Consider the following 7,950-nt stretch of genomic DNA (forward strand, 5'->3'; position numbering starts at 1 on the left):
AGTAACAACATGAGAAAAACCATAAGGGGCTAAAAAAGAAAAATAACTTCACATAGTACATTAAGAATAATAATCACAAAGATAAACCTCTTGTTTCCATATCCTAGAGTTCATTTTGATTATTCTTATCCTATATGGCCATATGTACAATAGCTTTTGAGCTATTGTGATCCTCTGCTAAGAGAGCCCTAGATGTGTACTAATTATTGCAAATGAGGAAAACAATAGAGCCTATGTTTTTTGGGTCTGGCTTACTTCACTTAATATGATTTTATCCAAGTCTTTCCATTCTTTACAAATGGGGCAATGTCATTCTGATGGCAGCATAGAATTCCATTGTGTGTAAGTACCACATTTTCTTGATCCATTCATTTACTGAGGGGCATCTGGGTTTGTTCCATATATTTGCTATGGTAAATAATGCTTCAGTGAACATCGTTGTGCTAGTGGCTTTAGTATGGCCTTATTTCTAGACATTTGGGTAAATGCCTAGGAGTGGGATTGCTGGATTATAGGGAAGCTCTACGTTTAGTCTTCTGAGAAATTGCCATACTGTTTTATGGAGTGGTTGAACAAGTTTACACTCCCACCAACAGTTCAGTAGCATTCCTTTCTGGCCACACACATCCCTGCCAGCATCTGTTATTATTAGATTTCTTGATTATGGCTATTCTAACTGTAGTGAGGTGAAATCTCAAAATTGTTTTGATTTACACATGAAACATTTTTCTTACATTTAACTAGAAATTTCTGTATATTTACACAATAAGGGCAAGAAGAGCAGAGATTTCTGTACACTTAAAACCATGTTTTCAGAGCAGTAATATAAGCAACTGCAACAAATATAGTTACAAACTACACTTAGTGGCACATGCCTGTAGTTCTATCTACATGGGAGTCTGAAACAGGAGGAACACTTGAGTCCAGGAGTTTGAGAAATTCAATGAAACCCTATCAAAAAAAAAAAAAAAAGGTGGTGGTGAGGGTGGGATGCCACTGTTAGCTGATGCCTGCAATCCTAGCTATTCAGAAGACCGAGATTTTGGGTCACAGTTCAGAGTCAGCCTGAGCAAGAAAGTCTGTGAGATTCTTACTGCCAATTAACCATCAGAAAGCCAGAAGTAGAGCTCTGTACTCAAAGTGGTTGAACCTTGAGCAGAAAAGCTCAGGGATTGTGCCCAGTCCCTGAGTTCAAGCCCCACAACCATCAAAAAGGAAGGGGGGGGGCCTCAATAAATAAGCTTTGTATAATTTTTAAACATAAGTATTTTATATATCTCAGTATTGTGAAAAGTTAAAACTGATTTTGTATAAATGATGTGTATAAATATATAGAGCAAACATTTTAAAGTGCTAAAATGTTGGAATTTTTGTTATCACCATGTAAGCCTCCTGCACAGTCTGTCTTTGAATACCATCGTTTCCTATAGTCTTGCTAGAATTATAGATAGAAAAGATCCTTTTATCAGTTAGATACCCAGCAGGAAATAGACACGCTTAAAAGATGTCATTATTTGTCTTTTACTATCCTTTGGGTTTACTTGTAGATTTATAGGCACATTCTAATTATTAAATGAGGGAGACCATGAAGTTTATGTTTATTTGTGTTTGGCTTACTTTGCTTAATATAATATTTTCCAAGTCTTTTCATTTCCTTACAAATGGGGCAATGCCATTCCAGCTAGGCTGGCTTTAATCCTCAGATCTCAGCCTCCTGAGTAGCTGGGATCATAGGCGTGAGCAACCTCACCCACTGGAGAAGTTTCTCTTTTAATCATTAGCCAACTTGTTATAATTGGGCTATTGTTTCTTTGAGGATTCATTTTAAGGAGGTTTAATTTTTTGAGCTTTTATTATATTTTAGGTATTAGACCCTTGTCTGATGCTTGATTAATTATATAGCACTCTACACATTCATACAGTAAGAACAAAGAAAGATATTCATAGGAGAGGATCTCAAGGGCTCAATAGCTATGTGCATATGATCTTATTAAATGATGCTTATCAAAATGAACTCCAATAAATGGAAACAAGAGGATTTTTTTCATACTGCTTGCAGATTTTTTTCCTTTCCTTTTCCTTTTTGTCAGTGTTTTTTATTTCTGTACCCTTTGTCTTTTATATAAATTTATCTGATTTGGGGAGGAGAAAAAGAAACTCAGAAATGGTGGGACAAAGGGAGAACCAATTCAACAGTGACATTTACTACATACCTTGTTGAAAATGAACTATACAACTTTGGTGGGAGGGAAACAGGAAGGGGAAAAACTGGTAGAAAATGAGGTAGGAGGTAACACCATTCTAAAGGAAATGTACTCATTACCTGACCTAACCCCACTGTACATCATCTTTACAATAATAAAATTTTTTACAACATGAAAAGAAGAGATACTATGTATGGACAGTTGGTTCCAGAAGCCTATGGATACCAAAACTTGTAGGTAGGTGTGGCATTTGCATTAATATATGCAAATTCTCTTGAATACATTACAGTAGTCTGTACATATTTAGTACAGGCACAAGAAAAAAGATATCATTAAAAGACAGCTTCATTAGGATTTTTGTTAAGAAAAGTGTTAAGTTTAAGTGAATTGAACAAAGGAGAGTGAGGTGAATTCCACAGGGATAGTCAAGTACCTGGTGTTAAAAGGAAGCCAGCACTATCCATAGACTAGAAGAGGGGGAAAAAAGTAGTTATGAGAACCTAAAGTGAGATTGGATGCTACATAGATGGCTATCTGATAGGAGATATTACCTTATTGCAATTCAGACATTTTCAAACTGAGATCTGACAGACAGGCATTCACAGAAATATCCTAATTTCTTTTTTTTTCTCCATTTTTTTTTTATCTCCCCCTATTGTCCAAACCCAACTAGTAGACAGAAAAGAAGCCCAGGTATGAAAGTTCTTAGAGGACAGCCTCAATGCATAGAGAGCAGAGTGGAGAGATAGAGGGGCAAAATAAATATCTACCACAAACTTGAAGTTCTTACATATCCCACCACTTCCTTGAAAGTTTACTCAAATGGTCATATCAGGGCCAGGAGTTTAGCCTAGTGGTAGCAGACCACGCACGAAGACCCGGATTTAATTCCTCAGTACCACATAGAAAAAAGTCGGAAGTGGTGCTGAGATTCAAGTAGTAGAGCTCCAGCCTTGAGAAAGTCCAATGACAGTACTCAGACCCCAAGTTCAAGCCCAGGACTGGCACACACAAAAAAAGGTTATATCAAAGGAGATTATTTTTTTTTGGTCGGTCATGGGGGTTGAACTCAGAAGCTAGGAACTATCTTTAAGCTTTATTGCTTAAAGTTAAACTCTAATCACAGGTTTTCTAGTGGTTAATTGGAGGTAAGAATCTCACAGATTTTTCTGCCCAGGCTGTCTTTGAATTACAATCCTCAGATCTCAGCCTCCTGAGTAGTTAGGATTACAGGCATGAGTCCAGGGTCCAGCTTAAGGAGACATTTTATAGCCACACCACAACTTGACGAACACTTTAAAAGTTATAAGGATCAGCCGCGCGTTTTCTTCCAGGCCCGGGACTGTGTGGCTCATCTTCCGTCCTAGCCGCTCACCGTGAGCGCTGCCTGTTTGGGCCCACGATGCATGCGACGCTTGGGCTCGGCGCAGCGGAAAATGCCTTGTATGTTTGTGACGGAGGTGACACACGAGCCCTGGGCCAAAAGGGAGCACCAGGTAAGCCATACCTTTGGGCTCGACTAGATAGAAAACCCAACAAACAAGCTGAAAAACGATTTAAAAACTTTCTACATTCCAAAGAGAACACAAAAGAATTTCTTTGGAATGTGGAAGAGGATTTCAAACCTGTTCCAGAGCTCTGGATCCCAGCAAAGGAAATAGAACAGCTGAATGGGAATCTGGTGCCTGATGAAAATGGACACATTCCTGATTGGGTACCCGTAGAGAAAAATAGCAAACAGTGGTTAATTATGAAGTTGAAGTTGCCCTGGTCCTAAGGCATCCTCCTGATGAGCCTGAACTTTTGGAAATAAGTGCAGTGCCACTATCAGATCTCTTAGAGCAAACCCTGGAGCTTATAGGAACAAATGTGAATGGAAACCCACATGGATTAGGAAGCAAGAAACATTCAGTGCACTTCCTTATACCACATGGAGCATTTCAAATAAGAGATCTGCCTGCACTGAATCACAATGACCTCTTGTCCTGGTTTGAAGGTTCCAGAGAGGGTAAAATTGAAGGAATTGTATGGCACTGCACTAATGGCTGTTTATGGTTCACCGCCATCACCTTGGGTTATGCTGGCCAATTTCTGAGACTTACATGAATGCAAAACCAGTTATTGTCAACATGAACCTGAACAAATATCACTATATTTTTGATACTAAGTGTCTATTCAATCAATTTTCAAAAATAGATAAACAGAAACTTGGTAGGCTCAAAGATGTAATACTCGACACATAAATGGAAATACAATGAAAATTAACTTTGTATTTGGATCTTGAATATTGTGCTATGTTTACAAAGGCAAAAAAATACTTCAGAATTCCTATCTTTCTGGGAAACATATCTAGATCTTCTACCATTGAAAGAAGTTACCTATTCAAATATTTATTTAAATCCACATATTAATTTTAACTTCTATACAGAAAAATATAATGATCAGTAAACTTGTGCAAAAGCTTAACCTAATTTAATGTATACAAATATCAATGTATCTATATTTTATTATTATAGATAGGGTCTGAGAATGTTAACATACACATAAATTAAGAATATGTAAAACTTCAATTTCAAATGTCAAAATAGTTTATCCTCATACTTTAAAAACCTAAGACATTATGAATGTAGACAAATTTACATAGTTTGTTGCCTATTTTATGGCTATAACTTATTCTGAAGTCTTTAAATTTTTTAATTTTATTTACTAAAATTCCCTTTAAGTCAAGGTATAAGGTATTGAGAAGGAAGTTCTCTTGTTCAGAAACCTGATTTCCAGACTCAGTTTTAACATAAAACAAAAAATGAAACTACTTATATATGAACCTTAATACATAGGAAAATTGTCAGGACCTTCTTCACCTTCAGATTGTTCTGAAGCATCAAGAGGGCTAGATAATTCAACTCCACATTGTGCAGAAAGTTATTTTTAACTTTTCTTCTAAGAGAATATTTTTTCACTTCTTCCTTATATTTCAGATCTTCAATTTCTTCAAACAATGAGGGATCGAAATTTTCCAATTCTTTTTTGAGTTTTTTTATTTCATCCTAATAGGAACATGTATACTTTAAAACTCACATATAGGATTACATTCTTTAGATGGTAACTGAATAGGTATAGTTATAAACATAAAAGCCAAATTAATTTATGACTAAGACATACATAAATATTTTCTGTTAATATTATCTGTTAATATTATCCCACTGCACAGTATAAGTAAACCTTTTAACTGCCAAATAAAATTATTCATTCTGTAAGTTCTGTTCTAGTCTTTAAAAAATTTAATCCTAGATTATGATAAGCATATCAGGTGCTATGAAAGAGAAAAATCAAGGTGATGTTTATAACCCTGAAGTTACTCTGTTCAATACTTTTTCGTTATGCCTTCATTTATATTTTCTTTCTAAACAGTTAATACTTAATGAATTATGACCAACTTTTTATTAATACACACATACGTATACACATCATCAGAAAACCCCTGAGACTTTTGCCTGACTAAGCTAGGCATCTGGTTATATTGTTCCCAATATAATCCTACATTTATATTCAGAAAATATTTAAAAAGTGAGTTCATGTCAGTTTAGATATAATTATATATATTCTCTGCTTTTGTTTTTCACATTTTTAGTTATTTTATTTATAAAGTTAAAGGTATTTTATTTATGAAGTTATTTTTAACTATTCTATGGGAAGAAGCAAGAAGCTATTTTGATTGGAAATACAAGGATAATCCCCTAAATTCAGTGCGCTCTGATGATCCTTATAACTTTTTTTTTAGAATTCAAGAGTACATTTATTAATTAACAAATATACTTCTGTTTGTTTATATGACTTTGGGAGTGTAAGAAAAGGCATAGAAATGGGAGGACAAAAGGCAAAAAAAAATGCATCTATGGTACTCACTGAAAACTGTTGAAAATGAACTGTACAACTTAGGGGTGTGGATGGGAAGAAAAAAACAGAGAGCAAGGGAGGAGATGACATTATCCAAAAAGAAATGTACACTTTACCTAAATTATGTTACTAACTCCTCTGTATATCATCTTTATAATATCAATAAACAAAAATAAAGCCATGAGCATGGGAAAAATAATATGTAAACTGCATAAAACCTAAAATAATATATTTCATCTTTAAAATCATCTTCCTACCAATCATTTTTGACACTTAGTTAACTTTTTTACCTAGTTTATTATGAGCTCCTTGAGAACAGGAACTTAATCTTATGCACCTTTAAAAACTTAATACCTAGGGCCGGGAGTTTGGCCTAGTGGTTAAAGTGCTTGCCTAGCATGCATGAAGACCCGGGTTCGATTCCTCGGTACCACATACATAGACAAAAGCCAGAAGTGGTGCTGAGGCTCAAGTGGTAGAGCTCTAGCCTTGAGAAAGTCCAAGGACAGTGCTCAGGCCCTGAGCTCAAGCCCAGGACTGGCAAAAAAAAAAAAAAAAAAACTTAATACCTAGAAATGCTCTCAGGAAGTAGAATAAATGAATATATTTCAACTACAAACATCTCTAAATGATGAATAGTATAAAGGATTTCACAGGATCCTTGAATGGAGGGCTACAGCAATGAAGGCAGTTGATGAAAATGAGAAAAGATGTTCATTCTAGTCTTTTCTTTTGCTTTCAAGACTTTTTAATATAAAGTTTACTTTAGAAAACTTTATATAGAAACTGGAAGGAGAATTTGTGAGAGTTATATCTCTAATTAACCACCAAAAGAATTGGAAGTAGAGTTGTGGTTTAGTGGCAGAATGCTAGCCTTGAGCAAATAAGCTCAGAAATAGCACCCAGGCCCTGAGTTCTAGCCTCAGAACTTTCCCCCCACTTACCCGCCCCCACACAGTGTGAATATAAGGATCTATGTGCCTAGTTAATGAAACGTGGATAAACACTATGGATTAGCAGTTGTGCCTATTTGCTGCTTAAAACAAACAAAAAACCTATAAAAGTGGGGCACGGTGGCTCGTGCCTGTAATCCTAGGTACTCAGGAGGCTGAGATCTGAGGATCATGGTTCAAAACAAACCCGGGCACTAAGGTCCCTGACACTTTTAGCTCCAGTCAACAACCAAAAAACCAGAAGTGGCACTGTGGCTCCAGGGATTGGGTGGTAGCCTAGAGCTGAAGAGCTCAGGAATAGCGCCCAGTCCAAGTTTAAGCCCCACAACAGAAGAAAAAAAAAAAAGGAAACACTATAATACTTTTGATAGAACTAGTTATAGTTTATTAAAATCCAAGTTACAGACAGGTGCTGGTGGCTCACACCTGTAATCCTGGCTACTTGGGAGGCTGAGATCTGAGGATAGTGATTTGAAGCCAGCCTGGGTAGAAAAATCCGTGAGACATACCTCAATAAACTACTGAGGAAAGGCTGGAAATGGTGCTGTGACTCAAGTGGTAGCATGCTAGCCTTGAGCAAAAGAAGCTCAAAGGCAGCACAGAGTCCCAAGCTCAAGCCTCAGAAATGACACACCCAATCAACTTATAAGCAGGGCATTAGTTTGAGATATATGGGGTCATGGTCAGGTTTCAAAGCTAGGTGGGGCAGAAAATTCCATATGACTCTATCTCTATTTAAATAGCAAAAAGTTGGAGGCATGTCTCAGGTAGGAGAGTACTAGTCAAGCAAGTAATCTTTGCAAGCAAAGCACTATGTGACCCTGAGTGCAAACATCAGTACTGGCAAAAAAGAATAAAAAAAGTTATCTAGAGAGTTTTTTTTTCCCTTTTGTTAT

The 7,950-nt window shown here is 36.3% G+C and overlaps 1 pseudogene; it reads left to right on the forward strand.

Annotated features, from left to right (window-relative positions):
- Nucleotides 1–3,610: 3,610 nt before the first annotated feature.
- Nucleotides 3,611–4,447, forward strand: LOC150056300 (RNA ligase 1 pseudogene; annotated as a pseudogene).
- Nucleotides 4,448–7,950: the final 3,503 nt, after the last annotated feature.

Source organism: Megascapheus bottae, chromosome 12 (assembly GCF_031878675.1).
Source record: "Megascapheus bottae isolate mThoBot1 chromosome 12, mThoBot2.hap1, whole genome shotgun sequence".
NCBI lineage: Eukaryota > Metazoa > Chordata > Mammalia > Rodentia > Geomyidae > Megascapheus > Megascapheus bottae.